We start from the raw sequence: 18,844 nt of genomic DNA, 5'->3' as shown, positions 1-18,844 counted from the left end.
TGCTGACTAATACTCCATTGTGTGTGTGTGTGTGTGTGTGTGTGTGTGTGTGTGTATATATATATATATATATATATATATATATATATATATATACCACATCTTCTGTATCCATTCATCTGTTGATGGACATTTGGGCTCTGTCCATGCTTTGGCTATTGTTGATAGTGCTGCCAGAAACATTGGGGTGCACGTTCCCCATCAAAACAGCACACCTGTATCCTTTGGATAAATACCTAGCAACGCAATTGGTGGATCATAGGGTAGTTCTATTTTTAATTTTTTGAGCAACTTCCGTACTGTTTCCCAGAGTGTCTGCACCAGTTTGCATTCCCACTGTCCTGCCTTCCTAAAGGCATGTCACAAAGAGAAAGTGAAGAAAGCTAAGCAATTCTGATTTGATACATTGAAAATTCAGGGCCATTGCGGTGCAAGACGTCACAGTTTTCATGTTTACATTTTTCCTCAAATGTTCTCCCCATTGCAACCAATAGCCAAGAGCCAAAAACTCCATTCCTATTATATCTTACCCTTAACCACCCAACATCTAATTATTATTGGATCTTCTAGATTGATTGTTCTTGACTCAAGTAGCACCACCTCCTAAAGGCTGGTTTGAAAACAGCCCTGGGCAGCTTGAGGTGTTACAATAGGAGGCTGTGGAGATTCTAATGACACTGCATGCATGGGGTCAGTAATGTTGCTCATTCTGCCATGTGTTGGCCACTGTTTCACAGCAAAGAAGTACCCTGAGTCCCACACCATCCTCCAAATATTTCATTGAACGTTCGTATAAAATCTGCTAACAGTTAGCTGAGCCTAGAAGCTAATCCCATCTCACACATGAATACAGTTCTTTACGTTTTAATATCTCATGAATATTCCAGAAATGCAATTTTCATGTAAATTAAAGAAACGTTATACCATGCATTATTTGTAAATTCCCACAGAGCTGTTTGCCAGTTTCAGAAATCACACCAAGAATGGAAACATCACCACGGCACTTGAGCTGTCAATAAAACACATTTGTATTGGGTTGTTGAATAGGGTAGTGCTGTGTGCATGGCCTTGTTTGTATCAGTCTGTGTTTACAGCTGGTGCATTCACAGAACATGTCCGACTAGTTCATTACGTTTGTAGTGGAGAGACATCCAAGTATATATATGCTAGAACAGGCAGGGTTGGCTTCACAGATGTGGACCCTACTCGTGGTTGGCTACTCTGTTATCACTGTCTTGAAATTCTTAATAATTTTTATTAGGAGCCTGCATTTTCACTTTGCCCTCGGCCACACAAATTATATAGCCATTCCTGAGCATAGGGGTTGGCAAATATTTCCTGCAAAGAGAAAGATGGTAAATACTTTAGGTTTTGAGGGCCAAGAAGGCATCAAAGATATGATGTAGGAACTCATGTAATTATTTTAAAAAACAACTATTTAAAAATGAAAAAAAAATCATGTTTATCTCATGGGCCATATAAAAACAGGTGTAGGGCTGTATCTGGTAGTTTAATGACTCCTGTACTAGAATATTTTTATTATAAAATAATCACCTCATTTCTTCTTTACGTTACAATTAAGGTATTTCACTTCTTTTTCTGGAATTATGTTTGTAGGCTGTGAATTTCATTCTACGATAGTAAAGTAGCCTTTACAGAATTCAGCTTACCAGACGCGGGCATTAGATCTGGGAGCACTATAGCACACCATCCCATCGCTGGCTTCTCTACCTCCATTCTCTTCTCACTACAACTATCCTACATGTTGCCGTCAGACTTATTTTCCTTAAAATGCAGCTTTAATCATGTCACTCCTCAAAAATCTTCTTTACTGTATTTTCTACTGGATGACTTGTGGAGAGTTCAAATTTGGACCGGAATGTCTCTGTAAAGTACCTCTAAGATCAGATAGATCTCCTTCCGTGCTTCATCTCCCACGGCGCTCTCCCGTCACTTCTTATCCACTCTCCTTTAATGCGTGTTTCCAAGGCTGGTTCTTTCAGAAGAGCACCACACTGGCACCCCATGGTCTCTGGATCTTTCCCATAGTGGTCTTCACGTTTGTGCGCTCACTGGCTTAGTTCTCTTTAATATTTTGGAAGCACCTAGGAAACAGACTCAATAGACCTCCAGAATCTTCAACAGTGCCTTGTTGATAAAAAGTATTAAATAAATATTTGTGTAATTGGATTGTATTATAATACTTACTAATCCAGGGTTTAAGACTGGAGATTATTTGTTGGATAAAGCAACTCATCCTGGAATTTTTCTTCCAAAATCCCTTAACTGACATCTGGTGTAGCAGACACTGATGTTTGCATTTTCAGCGTCCAGTTTGCCTTCTTCCTTTCTAGAAAGGAGACAGACATGCAGCCTGATTTTGTTCCTGTGTTCTCCCTACCTCCCTCTAGAGGACATTTGGGATTAGTCTAAACCAACTGGGACTACAGTTGCCAGAAAAAATATGGGATGTCTGGCTGAATTTGAATTTCAGATAAACAACGAATAATTTTTCAGTATAAGTATGCTCCTAATATGGTCCGACTTGACTTAACCCAGGTAGACCAAAATGAAAAACTTATGTTTTATGTTTTGGAAAGAGTTTTTTCTTTCTTGTGCTGGACCAGAGCAGGGAGCCTGAAGTCACTTGCAGTCATCTTGTGACCAGCAATCTTAAGCTATAGCAGATGCCGAGTAAAGGAAAGCAAATACACTAAAAAGAAAAAAAAAAAAATCTGAATCCTTGCTGATGTCATCGAGGCACACAACATATCTTGCCTAGAACCTGTCCTATCTCTGTATTTATAGCTAAAGAAGTGAATAAATATCCTTTTTATTTAAGCCAGTTGAATCTGGGTTTTCTGATATTTGTAGACAAATACATACTGATTAATTTATTTCATTTTGGCTCTACATCAAATAGATATCCCAAGATTCCAGGCTCATATTGCTAACATTTAGTCACATTTAATTTAATTCTTGTAAAATCCAGTGAACAAGGCTGTTTCACGGAGCCACAAACTCCACACCTAACTCCTGTTAGCTGCTTACAAACAGAAACCAGGCAAGGGGGCAAGGGACTCTGAACAGTGGAAAATCCATTCACTACCACTGGACACACAAGTTAAAGTCCCACTGTGACTTTCAGGACATGGAAATCTGGTTGCAACTTCTAACGCCCAGGCTCCCCTGAACCTTTAGCCTAGTATCTCCTTTTATTTTTCTCTTTCTGCTATTGATGCCTTTTTAGTAGAAATCTGCTCCTTTTGTCTGTTGAGCTTCCATTCTCCCTTCTCGAATAAAAATACTTTCATTTTCTTTTGGAAAGTACCACCTTGGAATTCCCAGACTGCATTTTTTTTATGGCACTGAAAAATGACACTAGCCTAGCTTAATTAGCATATGCATTTCTTCGGATCACAGCAATTCGTTCAAAGGTGTCCTTGTGATCATCTTAATCCAAAGACAGCAAATGCTAGGATTTCTGTCACAACTCTTGGGAAGACGTTCTTACTCTACGTGCGTTGTTACACTAATATGTCTGGAGCTTCTAAGCATAACCACAGAGAAGGAAGAAGCCGGCACAAAATAGAGCAGAGGCCGATAATGGGAAGGTAGAAAGATCACTTTTGCTTTCACTTGGGTACTTATTTCTGACTGTATCTGAAGTTAATTCCATGACTGAACTTTATGTGAACGGTGTGAGTCAATCAGATCTTACATTTCCTAAATACAGTTTCAGGAAGGGGTTGTTTGTAAGAGACAGAAAGCTAACCCCCACACACCTCACCTCTGTAGCTAAGCTCCTGGTTTAAGAGGATGGTCTTTCAAGGGAAGGGATTATGACTTGAGCACTCACTGGGCTAAATTGTTTACATATTTTATTTTGCTCAATCCCTTCCCCAAGTATTGTTCACTTGACATAGGAAGAATAAAGGCTCTGGGTTTGACTAGCTGAAGTCCCACAGCTGGTAAGAGGCTAAGGCAGGATTTAAATTCAGGCATTACTTCCAAGCCGGTCCTCACCACACAACCCTTTCAGGTTCAGGGGGGTATTTGAATAGATCCTTAGCAAAGTCAGCAAAGTGTTTTGTAGGACGTACTGTGTGCCAGGGATTACTCTAAACGCTCAACACACAGACCCACTTAATCCTTACGGCAACTCTATTAAATAAGGATAAATATTCCCATTTCGTAGATGATAAAACAGAGGCATTGGGGGGTTAACAAAGTTTCCTGAGACCACACATGGAGTCATCTGATTCCACAGTCTAATTTCTCAGATAACTCAAATTTTTCCTTCTGGGTCCTACAGATAAATTAACAGTGTTCCATGGCATTTTCTTTAGGGATGGAGGGCCTCACGGTATTAATCTTCCAAAGAGTGACAACCACAAATCAGAGTCTGTCTTAGGCAAGGAAATCTTTGTATCCATTAGACGTGAACATCTCATAATCTCACCCCTGTGACTTTGAAATATTCTTAAAGCGGTAAGAAATAAACCAAGGCTATATTTAAAAAGAGGTGATATTCACCTCATCTAGGCATTTCTTCCTGGTTTTGTGCAACCAGACAATTTCTGCGGGAGATGCTCTGAGGAGCAACAGCCCAAGTGAGAAGGCAGAGGAGAGAGGGCACGTGCTGTCACTTTCCAGAACATTCCCCTGAGTGGCACAGACATTTACAAAATTGTTCCAGGGAATTACAAATGCACCTCTACAGTTTAGCATTTACTGAGTGCTGACCAATGTACCAGGATGTTTTATGTATCTTTAGCCAGCCTATTCATGGGAGTCATAGACCTAACTTGAGCAATCTTAAAAAACACAAACTTTCTCTTTCCGTGTGCCACTTTGTATGGACCAGGATAGCTAGGTTCTGCGGGATAACAAAACACGGCTGACATTTAAGTGATATGATACGGTGAAAGTCAGTTTCTTGCATCTTCAAGGTTTACTGCAGGCCTAGGTACAGAACAGGTATCTTCCATCAGGAGCCCAGCATTCTGGATTGCTTTAATGTTGTAACACCTCTATATCAACCCATGCTTTGTTTTCCCAACAACGGTAGTGGAGGAAGAGAACAAGGAGGTTCTCTTACCCCTCAAATCACACAGGTACCATCTGCCCACAGTTTCTAGGCTGGAAATGGTCACAAGGCGACACCAGGGAAATGTCACCCTTCACATTTCCCAAAATAGAAGGAGACGAAGGCATTGGTGAATAATACTCAGGTCTGCTATCCACCAACTTGAAAGTGACCTAGAAAGTCAAATAACATGTTACCTTGACTTAAGATCAACAATATATTTAGACAAGCCTGTAAAGTCTAGAAGGCTAACATGGGAGACATTTAAAAACCTTCCTTAGTAGCAATTTAAACATTAAAAAAAATTTTTTTTAAGGTTTATTCATTCTTGAGAGACAGAAAGAGACAGAGCATGAGCGGGGAAGGGGCAGAGAGAGAGGGAGACACAGAACCCGAAGCAGGCTCCAGGCTCCGAGCTGTCAGCACGGAGCCTGACACAGGGCTCGAACTCACGGACTGTGAGATGATGACCTGAGCTGAAGTCGGATGCTCAACTGACTGTGAGCCACCCAGGCGCCCCTAAACATTTTTTTAAGAAATTGGGGTGCCTGGTGGCTTAGTCCGTTAAGTGTCCAACTCTTGATTTCAGCTCAGGTCATGATCTCACAGTTCATAGGATCAAGTCCCACGCTGGGCTCCTTGATGACAGCAAGGAGCCTGCTTGGGTTTCTCTCTCCCTCTCTCTCTCCCCCTCCTTTGCTTGCCCTCTCTCTCTCTCTCTCTCTCCCTCATAAAATAAATAAATAAACTTAAATAGCATTTAAACATTAAAAAATAATTTATTGGGGTTACATTCACATGACATAAAATTACCATTTTTAAGTGGCATTTATCATACTCACAATGTTGTGCTGCCACTCTCTCTATCTAGCTCTGAGATACTTCCACCACCCCCAAAATAAAATCCATTAAGCAGTTATTCCCTATTCCACCCTCCCCTCAGCCCCTGGAGACAAACCATCAATCTGTGCTCTGTCTGTATGGATTTATCCATTCTGGATGTTTAATGTACATTGAATTATACAATATATGACCTTTTGTATCCGGCTTTCTTTTCCTTAGCATGCCCTCTTCCATGCTGTACCCTTAATCGGTACATCATTCTTTTTTATGACTGAATGATATTGCATTGCCTGTACGTACTATCTACACTCTGTTTACCCATCCATTCACGCTTTCTAACTTTTGTCTGTTGTGAATAGTGCTGCTATGAATATGTGTGCACATGTACTTGTTGGAGTTCCTGTTTTCAGTTCCCTGGGGTATATACTTGGGAGTGGAATTGTGACGCCTTGTGGTAATTCTATGTTTCACTTTTTAGGAAGCACCACACTGTTTCCACAGTGGCTAAACCTTTTTACATTCCCACCAGCAGTGTATGAGGGTTTCCGTTTCCCATATCCTCGTCAAGACTTGTTATTATTTCTTCATTATATCCACCCTAGTAGATGTGAGGTGGTATCTCCTTGTGGCTCTGATTTGCGTTACCTTGATGACAAATGATGTAGAGCATATTTTCATTTGCCTGTTGACCACTTATGTATCTTCTGAAAACACGTTTAGTTAAATTTCTTGCCCATTTAAAAAAAAAAATGTTTATTTATTTTTGAGACAGAGAGAGCCTGTGCAGGGGAGGGGCAGAGAATCCGAAGCTGGCTCTGTGCTGATGGCAGACAGCCCGATGCAGGGCTCAGACTCAGGAACCATGAGATCATGACCTAAGCCAAAGTCAAGAGTTGGATGCTTAACTGACTGAGCCAGTCAGGAGCCCCTTTTGTGCCCATTTTTAAATAGGGTTGTCCTTTTGTTGTTGAATGTAAGAATTGTATTCTGAATACTTGATCCTTGTCGGATACAGGATTTGCAAGTTTTTTTCCCATTTTGTAGGCTCTTTTCACTTTCTTAATGATATCCTTTGATGTTTGAAAGTTCTTAATGTAATGAAATCTAGTTTATCCAGTTTTTCTTTTGCTGTTCATGTTTTAAGTGTCTTATCTAAGAATTCATTGCCAAACCCAAGGTCATAAAGATTTAACCCTATGTTTTCTTCTTAGAGTTTTATGGTTTTAGCTCTTAAATTTAGGTCATTAATCCATTTGGAGTTAAGTTTTGTATATAGTATGAGGTAGGGGTCCAACTTCATTTTTTTGCATGTGGCTATCCAGGTGTCCCAGCACCTTTGTTGAAAAGACTATTCTTCCCTCATTGAGTGGTCTTGGTGCCTTTGTCAAGAATCAATTGGTCAGGGTCACCTGGGTGGCTCAGTCAGTCAAGAGTCCAACTTCAGCTCGGGTCATGATCTCAGCTTGTGAGTTCCAGCCTTGCATTGGGCTCTCTGCTGTCAGCACAGAGCCTGCTTCAGATCCTCTGTTTCCCTCTCTCTCTGCTTCTCCCCCACTCACTTCTTTCTCTCAAAAATAAACATTTTTTTAAAAAGAATCAATTGGGGGGCGCCTGGGTGGCTCAGTCAGTTGGGCGTCCGACTTCAGCTCAGGTCATGATCTCGCGGTCCGTGGGTTCGAGCCCCGCGTCGGGCTCTGGGCTGATGGCTCAGAGCCTGGAGCCTGCTTCCGATTCTGTGTCTCCCTCTCTCTCTGCCCCTCCCCTGTTCATGCTCTGTCACTCTCTGTCTCAAAAATAAAAATAAAACGTTAAAAAAAAATTAAAAAAAAAATCAATTGGCCATTAATGTATGAGTGTTAGTAGCTATTTTTAATATAGTAAAACTCACAATTATAAAAAAATTTTTATATCACACCTAAATCTCTCAGGCTTCAATTTAAAGACATCTTTTCTTTTCCGTAGTCTTCAGAGAAAATGGAGGAAATTTGGCCCTAGAAACACATACAAAGTACAACACATGTAACTATGCAAACTGACCCTCAGACAGTATCTATGGATAGCTTACTAAGTGAAAGGCAATGTACTTGCTTCTGGGGAATAAAATATGAAATATATATATGCATGTGTGTGTGTATATATATATATATTCATGTTATGAATATATATATCCTGGCTTACAGGAACATCATAACCAGTTGGGGAGGAAAACATATACACAAACAACTGTGTCCAACTTTTACAAAATGACACAGAGCAGCCAGAAGAGGATGATTCATTTTGACTGTGGGTGTTGGGGAAGAAATCTTGATGTGGAGAGTGGGTAGCATGACGTATCCTGGGTAGTATTAATGAAAGATTTTCCTGATAATATTGTTTTAAAATTCTAAAGCAGGTCATGTTATGTTAACTCTGACCTTAGATCCACTAAAATGGCCAAGATATTAAATATTCCAGTTGTTGTATCCAGATTAGTATTTTGTTGGCCTATAAAGAGCCAAGCCTGTCAAAATTTTCTCCAGGTTTGTATATTTCATAACAACATGCTCCAGTATAAAAACCCACAAAACTATGTTAATAGTATGTTTGATTTGATGTTAGTGAGGCGTGAGTGAAGAAACAAAACTCTTTCTTGTAGCATAGATCTAGATTTGCTTCCATGTGGTTAGTTGGGGAGGGTTCTGGAGATGCCATCTATAAACGAGTGAGGAAAGCAGGATTGGGCAGACAGAGAAATGGCACTGCAGTGTGGTCACAACAGAGGCATTAGCTGATCCCATAGGGAGCTCTGGGGCTGGAATGGCCACTCAGAGATGACCTACATTGAGATAAGGATATCGGATCTTTGTATATGGCAAATACCAGTCATTGGATGTGCACTGCTCTTGGGAAGCATGTAGAACCTTGGGCAAGATGACTCCTTTAGGGCTGAAGGTAATTCCTGGAGACAGATTGGTCTATGAGCTGTCAGCAGGAACCACTTCCTGCACCTGGGAAAATCATTTCCCTGGTCTCAAAGGGGGAATCTGGACCACGCATGACAGCACCCAATATGGTAGATGAGGCCAGCGTCACCATGGTTACCATTTTCAGAAGAGAAGAAGGAGACTCAATACTTGAATTGCCCACCAAAAGTTCCACAGCTATGAAGGGCAGAGTTAGTACCAAAACCAAGGTCTTCTGATTCCTAGCCAGTTTGCCATTAAGTAACATTGTTGTCCCTCAGAATGTGCAGTACCGTTTCATCTCAAAAAAGATTTAAAGCTAGTTGAACTTCAATCAGCGAGATTTCACAACTCTCACCTGGGATTTCCCCTTTTCCTTCCAAAACATAATATTCAGTTCTCAACTTGTCTGTGTCAAGGAATTCTTCTGAACTTCCAACCCTAAAATTAAGGCCATTTTCTTTCACAGAAACACATGCACTTGTGTGCACTTTTTATTTATTTATTTATTTATTTTAAAATTTATATAAGTTTATTTATTTATTTTGAGAGAGAGTGAGCACAAGTAGGGGATGGGCAGAGAGGGAGGGGGAGAGAGAAGCCCCAAGAAGGCTCTGTGCTGTCAGCATGGAGCCCGATTCGGGACTCGATCTCACTAACCATGAGATCGTGACCTGAACTGAAATCAAGAGTCAGGTGCTTAACCGACTGAGCCACCTAGGTGCCCCATTGTGTGTACTTTCGAAACAGCAGAGGATGAAAGCACTATGTTATCAGAAGGATTATTAAATTAACAGAATAACACAGCATCCACACATCCATGCTATTTTCAAACTAGCACTTATGCTATGCTATTTTCAGGAATAACACAGCATCCAGACAGCTATGCTATTATTAAATTAATGGAATAACGCAGAATTCAGACATTTATGCTATTTTCAGACTGCAGTATAGGGAAAAAATGTATTAACAGAGGAAGATATGTATGAAGATTCAGGGAGAGAGATGCACAAAGTAGCCACAATGTCAGCTTGAGGCAGAAAATAATTAACTTGAAAGCCAGAGGGAAGGAAGCGTTTCCAGGCAATGCTCCCTTTATTTCTAACACGCTGCCCTAAGATCTAAGAAACTAGGCATTCTCTGCCTCCAAGGCCCTGCCAGCCAGTTCCTAGCTGCTTGAGTTCCAGCTCTCAAGAATCTGTCATGTTGGAATTCAGAAGACAGTCACACTGTAAAAGCCATTAACATTGAAGATCATTGGGAGAAAGTGCTTAAGGGGGAAGGTCACAAAAAAGAGTTTGATCCTCACTCTACCAGTTGTATGACGGGGGCAAGGGTCTTAAACTAAATAGACTCATCTATAAGTGGTATAATCATAGTAACAATTTTATAGGAGCGTTGTATGATGAAATGTATGTATGTATGTATCTCCCAGGACTGAGTCCTTATGAATGGCTGATTTAGTACTCTGTTAGCTCTTACTTTATGTATATTTTATTTATGTGTGTGTATCAGACCTGAAAAAGACTATATTGTAGTATTAGTATTTGGTATTATAAAGCAGCGCTGCCAAAATAGAACTTTCTGGGATGATGGAAATGTTCCTTATCTGTGCTGTCCAACATGGTAGCACATGTGAGCACTGGCTAGTGAAACTGAAGAAGCGAATTTTTAATTGAATTTAGCTGTTAAGTAGCTGCCATCATAGACTGCACACAGTGACTTCAAGATGGAAGAAATTTTAGATATTATCTACTCCAAAGTGATCATCCCAGGGGATAATACACATATTTCAGAGAGATATGAAATAACATGCTCAGGGTTTCACAACCAGTAAGGGGGCAGAGCCAACATTCTGATCAAGCTCCAATATTCCAAATCCAAGGCATCATATTGCCACATGGCGTAACAAAGTGAATGACTTAAAGACATAGGCAGGTTAACAACAGATGCAGAGCCAGCTCTTCCAAATTCCAAAAGTTATAATTAGCATCGGTACCATAATCACATTAGTTTCCAATTTCTGAGCATCTATTCTTTGGTTGGCAGAGAACAGCCAAAGACTGTTCTCTTGATTTCTGTGCTAACATGCCTTCCTGCTGGGACCCCTAAAACTTTTACTAACATGGTAGCCCCCTGTATCTTCATAGGAGTCATCAGCCATGCTTTGGAGCATGTGTGTCTTTGTTAGTAATTTCTTGCTTTTCTGGTCTGATGAACTCAATGTCATCAAGATAGTGGACTAATATGTTTTTCTGTGGAATGTCTGGGTCCTCATAAAAGTCCAGATCCCCTTAGACTATATTATGACAGAGAGTGAGAAAGTTAACCTAGCCCTGGAGCAAAACTTATTGTGAACTTGCCTTCCCAAGACAAGTAAACTGTTGATAGCCCTCTTTTCTGATAAGGCAGGAACAGAATACATTCCCCAGAACATTGACATATACCATATATAGGAATCATGTCAATCTTCTCTAGCAAAGCGACCTCACTTGGCATAGTACCTGAAGTGGGGACTACCGCTGGGTTCAGTTTGTAGTGGTCCACTGTCAACCTCCAGGATTTGTCAACTTCCAGGATTTGTCTGGTTTTTTTTCTGCAGGAGTTAGAATAAATGGAGATAATTTTTTAATGTAGCAGTTGGCAAAGTTTTTCTGTAAAGGGCTAGGTAGTAAATATTTTAGGCTTTATCAAGTGGAAAAGTGGAGGCTATTATGTAGGTACTTATAAAACCATTTAAAGTGTACCCATTTTAAAAATATAAAACTGGGGCACCTGGGTAGCTCAGTCGGTTAAGTGTCTGACTTGATTTCGGCTCAGGTCATGATGTCATGGTTTGTGAGTTCAAGCCCTGTGTCAAGCTGTCAGCGTAGAGCCTGCTTGGGATTCTCTCTCTCCCCCTTTCTCTGCCCCTCCCCTGCTCGTTCTCTCTGTCTCTCTGTGTCTCTTTATGTCTCTGTCTCTTTTTGTCTCTCTCTCTCAAAATAAATAAACATTTTTTAAAAATATTTGAGCACTCCTTTTTTCCCATGTGTGTACTTACCAAGTAAATGGTAATAGGTTCCTTTGAGGAAGGATGGGGGGCTCATCGCTGCATACACTTGTAGCAGTGTTACAGGGTTCTTCTTCCTGGAGAGTCTGCCTCTTCCTCATTCTGTAAGTTCCAGGGTCAAAAATGGGCTCTACTCTAAACACTAGGCAAGGCTCTCTGACTTTTTATTGGGACAACTCACTTCACCTAATCATCCATTCTTTATTTACTGTGATTGTGAAGGTTGGGTGTGCCTTTTTTGGCTTTTTGTTTATTCTGCTGTCTTCTTTTAACCGATGTCCGTGACTCTCTGCCAGCCTGAGCTTCTCAACTGCCCGACCTCCTTGCATCTCAAGGAGGTATGATACTTGTACCCACCTGGTTGTGGCAGTTAAGCATTATCACCTGGCCTCTACTGTTTTTCAGTCCTACCCTTTCACTCCTCTTCTTGAGCTCGGTTTTGAATCAGCATCTTCTCCTGGTGAGCCGGTCCTATGGAGCAGGGCCACCACTGAACTACTGAAAGAGGCTGGTGCCCCTCTCAGAAGGCTGTTCCTTATTGCTTGGAAAGTGGTGGTTCTTCTGGGCTGTCCCGTGAACGTTCTTCCCAGGTGGGATTTTTCAGCCACTCTAAGCTGTCCCCTTCTCTGGCCATTTATCTCTTCCTCGGTGTCTGCCTTGGGACTTCTGGTACTTCTACCTAACTTAATGGGGGCCATCCTAACAGTGCATTCGTGCCATTTCCCAGCATCCTTACCAAGGTGGTTAAATCTGGTTTTCTGGGAGACTGCATCCATCTCAATGAAACTCTCCTCTTGTATCCAAATTTCTGTTCTGCCCCTTGGTCTAGCACCCCCATAATCCAGTCCCATGAGTGCTCTCCAAGACCCTGCCAGAAAATGCCAACCAGGTCCTACAGCTCCCTAGGGAGCAGTCCTTTCCCTCCTGAGCAGGCCCAGCACCTCTCTGGTTGTGTCGTGTTGTGCTACATCCCTAGTTTACCCCAGTGGCCAGGACCAGAGGTGGGCATAGATCTTAAAGGGGAAGCACATTGTCTTGAAGGAAAAAGGCTGTGGCATTGCTTTAAACAAGGGGCAAGCACTAGCCCATTGGGACTGGGGATGACTTCTACAGACTCAAAGAATTCAGGAAAATCCAGAGATCCAAGATTTGTGGGTATTATCATCCCAGATGTCTCCATCCCAGGAGTTAAGACCCCATTATTTCCACCCTAATTTAGCCTTGGCACAGCCACCCTAATTTGGTTGGGAATTAACCTTCTTTGGCCTAGTCCTCTGCTTTGTTTTCCTTCTGTTGGGGACAAGAAGAGCATCTTTCTTGTTTCTTTTTAATTTTTTTTGTTTATTTTTGAGACAGAGTGTGCATGGGGGAGGGGCAGAGAGATAGGGAGACACAGAATCTGAAGCAGGCTCTAGGCTCTGAGCTGTCAGCACAGAGAGTGACATAGGGCTCGAACCCAAGAACTGCGAGATCGTGACCTGAGCCCGAGTCAGATGCTCAGCTGACTAAGCCATCCAGGCTCCCCAAGAAGAGCATCTTTCCATGCTACCAAAGAAGCCCCCTTGTTTTCCCACTTAGCTTTTAATTGATGACTCATCACACACATCTTTTCTTCTTCTAGAGTGTCAATCAAACTTAGCACTAGCCAACACTCCATGGTCCCAATAGTTGATCTTCCTTGTGTATTTTTGAAGACCTGATACATTGCACCAGCTAGTGTGTTACCTTCCAGCTATACCACCCCCACTCCACCGCTGATGGAAGTTTAACAATTCTCCTGTCCATGGTGCTTCAAGTGGCAGGAGGAGAGGGGTCCTCATTACCACCCCTACCACCCACTGTTGTAGGCTGAGTTCTCTGGGAAGCCAACTCAAGACAGAGAGTGGTGCACAAGGTGGATGCTATGTAGTAGCATCTTGTGACAGGGAAAGGGAAGAGAATCAGGTGGAAGGAAAAGCTGAGCAGTAAAGCAGAGGCAATACCACAAGAAGTCTTGGGGCTGAAATTGCCTTCTGAGTTGTCCAGAGTTAGGCTGGGCTTTCGTTCCTGACAGTGATCAGTCACTGGGTGTGAGTTGCCCTGGAAAAAAAGCACAGCCTCGGATGAGGCATCTTTGCCCAGTGGAGGCAATTTTTAAAGGAGTCTGACAGCCGAGGCCCAAGTTAGTACAACCAGCACCTGGAAAATCGAGCCTTCATTCCTGAAGGGAGGTCCAGGCAGCACATGGCAGTGTCCACCTCCGATGATTATGAGGCGTTACTGGCATATTTCATTTTTTAATAAAAGTCTAAACATAGAGTCATGACAAGACTATAATTTGAACCGTGACAAGCCCCATCAGCGGTGAACATTGCCTTTGAGAGAAAGAAATATTTTGAGTCAAAAAAAAAAAAAAAAGTCAGTTGTCAGAACCAGCACAGGTCATGGAAAAACTTTTGTAAAAACAAAGGGAGGGGAGGTGTGTCTAGGAGGCAGGAGTGAGGGGGGGGGGGGTGTGCATGAGGGTGGGTGGGGATCTAGCCTAGTAAACCACTAAAAAGAAATCTTTTTTACAGCAGCCCCAGGAAACTTATTGAGACCTCATAAAATAACGAGAACCAAGGAAACAGCACTCTATGCTAAGTGTCTCTTTCACTGTTTTACAGACTGGGGAAAGATTTTATGAGCTATTTGGCTTTCCCTTTGGATGCCTCTTTGGGAGAAGTTCCTGGTTCTTCGGCCAGTTATTTTCAGTTTTGGCCAAGGAGTGAGAAGATCCCAAAACAAGATAATAGCCATTTAGGCTTTCTGGCAACATTCTCCAGATGTTGACCACAGCAAGCACTTAGCTAACCCACAGGGAATGGAGGAATTTGCCAAAATGGGCCATCTATATGTGGGCCCCCTTGGATAGAAGGACAAAGCCTGATGGCTCTAGGAATATGACACTAAGGGGGTCCCTCAGTTCCCTCCAGGAGTTCTGGAACCAAGAACTTTGTTGAGGAACAGGTCATCAGATAATGAGTTTCTTGAAAGGCAAGAGAGCATCAGAATGGGAAACGAAATTGTGAGTTCTAAGAAATTAAAACCCCACTCTTTTCAAGATGCTTTGGTCATCAGAACTGAAGGGAAAAAGAAGCCACCCCTCTGTGTCTATCTACATTAAAAAATAATAATAATAAGGAGGCATCCGGGTGGCTCAGTTGGCTAAGCGTCCAACTCTTTCATTTCCACTCAGGTCACCCTCTCGGTGGTGAGGTGGAGCCCCACATTGGGTTCTGCACTGACAGTGTGGAGTCTGCTTGGGATTCTTTCTCTCCTTTTCTCTCTGCCCCTCCCCTACTCACACACACACACACACACACTCTCTCTCTCTATATATATATAAATAAATAAATAAATAAATAAACAAACAAACATTAAAAAAAAAAAAGCAATGGCCTCTTCATGAGTAGTTCTTTGGTTTCCTCTAGGGCTGACAGTGATCCAAGGGACATAGGCCATTATTTTTTTAAAAAATTAGGGATTTATCCTGACCTTCAAGGTATTTCTCCAATCATTTTGGGGATTCCAAAGCAAATGAGTCACCAATACTCTTAGATGATGGTTTTGCAATGGGAAACAGCAAGATAGAGTCATGCGTCAAGCACTCAAAAATGCACATGGGTTACAGACCCAGCCTGGGACCCTCTCATTAAGTCAGTTCTACACTTGATTGGAATTTTCGGCTTACGGTCATAACTAAAGGAATCCATTGACTCTGACCCCTTGTTCATCAGGATCTCATGGAATCTCCTAGGCTGAAGAGACACAAGTGGTATGAAAACTGACCTCAATCCTTTTGTCACTCAGAGACACTCTGAGTTTTATTCCCGAGTCCAGGAATATAATAATATTTCAGTGACCCTGGGCAAACAGGACTTGGCAGTAACAAGAATGGCTGGGAAATTCTCAATAGCATCCAAAGAGCTCTTGCCTAACTTGCCGAAAGGGCCTGTGAACACATTCTATTCCCATCACGTAACGTTTCTGAGCCTCTCTTCTCTACATTTTGCCCTACCTTGGACCAACATCTTCTCCACTATGGATATCCTAAGACTTTTTGGTGTGAGTGAGAATTAAGTGATTTTTTTTTTTTGATGTTAGGTGGCAGGCTAATATAATTTTTCATCTTTATGACCCTTAAAGTCACTGAATTCAGCTCTGGGCTTTGCGTTGCAAAACATCGGTTTACATTAGAGAGAAAGAGAAAGAAAGATAATTGAGGGAGGGAGAAAGAGATGCCTTTTATTAAAAATGTCAACAAAATCTTTAACGAGGCTCAATGTGATTTTATTACACTCTTTGATGGCTTTATACTCAGAAAGCCTGACATCTATTGTATGCTGGATTCTGTATGTTGCTCGGTTCTGCTCCCTCCCAGAATCCATGCTGCTCGTGCAGGACCATACTCTATAAAAAGATGATATTTGTACAACTTTCTCTGTATAAGATCATTCACAGCTGATTTGGAAGAATATTAATAAATGCTTTTGAGTTTTAAAATGCAATTCATTGTATATGTGATTTCAGCTTAAAACTTTAGGGGGCAAAAAAAAAAAAGAGCTATTCTAAATAACCCAGCTTTGTTCAATTAAAAACACAAAGAAATCACTTGCCATAGGATAATAAAGTTGGAGCAGGCCTTGGATATTATTTGATTTAATTTTTTTCTTTGAGCGATAAAGCAACCGAGAGCTGTAAACATTAATTTTTTAGTATCAAAATGAGTGGGGAATCAGCCTGCCTTGTTCACTGCTGGGTCCCTCCCCCTAGAGCAGTGGTTCTCAGCCAGGTGGCATTTTGCACACACACACACACACACACACACACACACACACACACACACCCCGCCGTTCGGGGAGCCATTTGGGAAGGTCTGGTGACATTTTTAGTTGTTTCAAATGGGGATGGGGAATAAAAGTGCTCCCAGTATCTAGAGGCCAGGGATGATGCTAACCACGTACAACGCACAGGGCTGCTCTTGCAGCAAAGAGTCATTTGGCCCAAATAGCAACAGTTTGGAGGCTGAGAAGACCTGCCTATAGGAAAAAAGCAATTCACAGTGATCACACAACTTCACTCTCAGGGTCTAAGGGGCTGGTGCTAGCTGCATACGCATTCTCAACAGGAGTAATATTCCCACCAACTAGGTGAACACTGGTTCTTTCTGGGCAAGGGCAAAAAAAAAAAAAAAACAACCAAAAAAACCAAAAAACAAAAAAACAGAAAAAACCCACTCTCATTTTCTTGGGAGGTAAACCGTAAGAGACTCTTAAATACGGAGAACAAAGCAAGGGTTGCTGGAGGAGAGGTGGGTGGGAGGATGGGCCAAATGGGTGATGGGCATTAAGGAGGGCACTTGGGATGAGCACTGGGTGTTATATGTAAGTGATGAATCACTATCTTCTACTCCTGAAACCATTATTACGCTATATATTAACTGACTTGTATTTAAATTTTTTAAAAATCTCACTCTCTTTTTATGTATTAAACACAGATATAGATACAACATGTAAATGGATTTATGGTGTATCTGTGACACTAAAAGCAGTCTACAAAGTTTTGGGGGGAAAGGGTGGTAATGGGGAGGGGGAAGGCTGGGAAACATCGAAGTGGCATGATTGTAATTCTCTGACCCCCATCCTCTGTGTGGTCCCTGACGCTTGGAACACACATGTTCACTACAATTCCCGACCCTGCTCTAACCCGGGTGCTGTTCTCTGAGTTTTTCCCTGCTCACCTTTGGATGCTGGGAAGCAGGGAAACTGCTATAGGTCATTCTCCAACTGCCTCTTTTGTTTTCTGCAAATTAAAGGCAGAAAGATATAGAAAATTGAGGGTAGGAGAAAGAATGTGAAGGGGAGGCATGTTGGCCACCTCCCAATTCAGGAGACACAGAGAGGGGAGGCTCCTCACTGAGTGCTGGTGGCCAACAACGGGATGGTGAGTGGGCAAACCCATCTCATGAGGTGGACTGTGGGAAGTTTCTGCTTGCTTTGTTTCTCAACCCACCTATGATACCTGGTAGTTTATGACAGGACTCTCTAGACTCTTGATGGAAAGTCGTTTATCTCAATTATCTTTTCCTGGGTCTTCTTTTATGTTTAATGGGCAGTAGTGAGAGGATCCTGCAAATTACTACTCGAATGTTTTAATTTTAAGATGGGATTTAATGAGTATACTTGGATTCATTTTGGATTTGTGGGTGAACACAACCCATTTTTTTAGTTTGAAATTATTAGCATAATTTTGTACCTTCTAGAAAAAAGGTTGGAGCTTCAAGGAAGCAAATCTGGGCTTCTCCAGACCAGTGAGTGAGTGGCTTGAGGTAGTCTCTTAAATCTGAGCGAGTATTTCAACATCAGTGGGATGAGAGATTTGCTGTGGTCATCACTGGAATTGTATTTGACCAAAGAGAAGTTTCTGGAAATGTATGTAGAGAAAGTTCACCTAGGAATTTAAGGATGGAGAGGGAACATTGAAAGGATATTTTTTTCTGGACATTCCCACTCCCAACACAGAACCCATGATGACTCCATACGTAACAGTGCCTATTAAGCCACAAGACCTCAAGAAACAGGGCAGTAAAAAATAATGAAATGCAATATTCAGAATACGTGGAAAAGCAATGATTTACTTTAATCCTAGGGACCAGGAATAATACACCTGCCTTGGAACAGGAGATGGCATAATGTTGGCATAACACTGGGGATTTAATAATTTTTTACCGCATTTTATAGACCCTTTCCTGCAATTAATGCTAAATAAAGTCAACATCTTCTCCACCTGCTGCTGTGTTTGGGGCTTTCATCAAGTGCAACTCCTCCTCCTTCATTACCCAGGCTATATCACAGTCCTTGTTTGACTTGCTCTTTTTTCCTTTCTTTTCCCTCAACA

The sequence above is a fragment of the Panthera leo genome, chromosome E1 (assembly GCF_018350215.1).
Source record: "Panthera leo isolate Ple1 chromosome E1, P.leo_Ple1_pat1.1, whole genome shotgun sequence".
Lineage (NCBI taxonomy): Eukaryota > Metazoa > Chordata > Mammalia > Carnivora > Felidae > Panthera > Panthera leo.
This window is presented reverse-complemented; position numbering follows the sequence as displayed.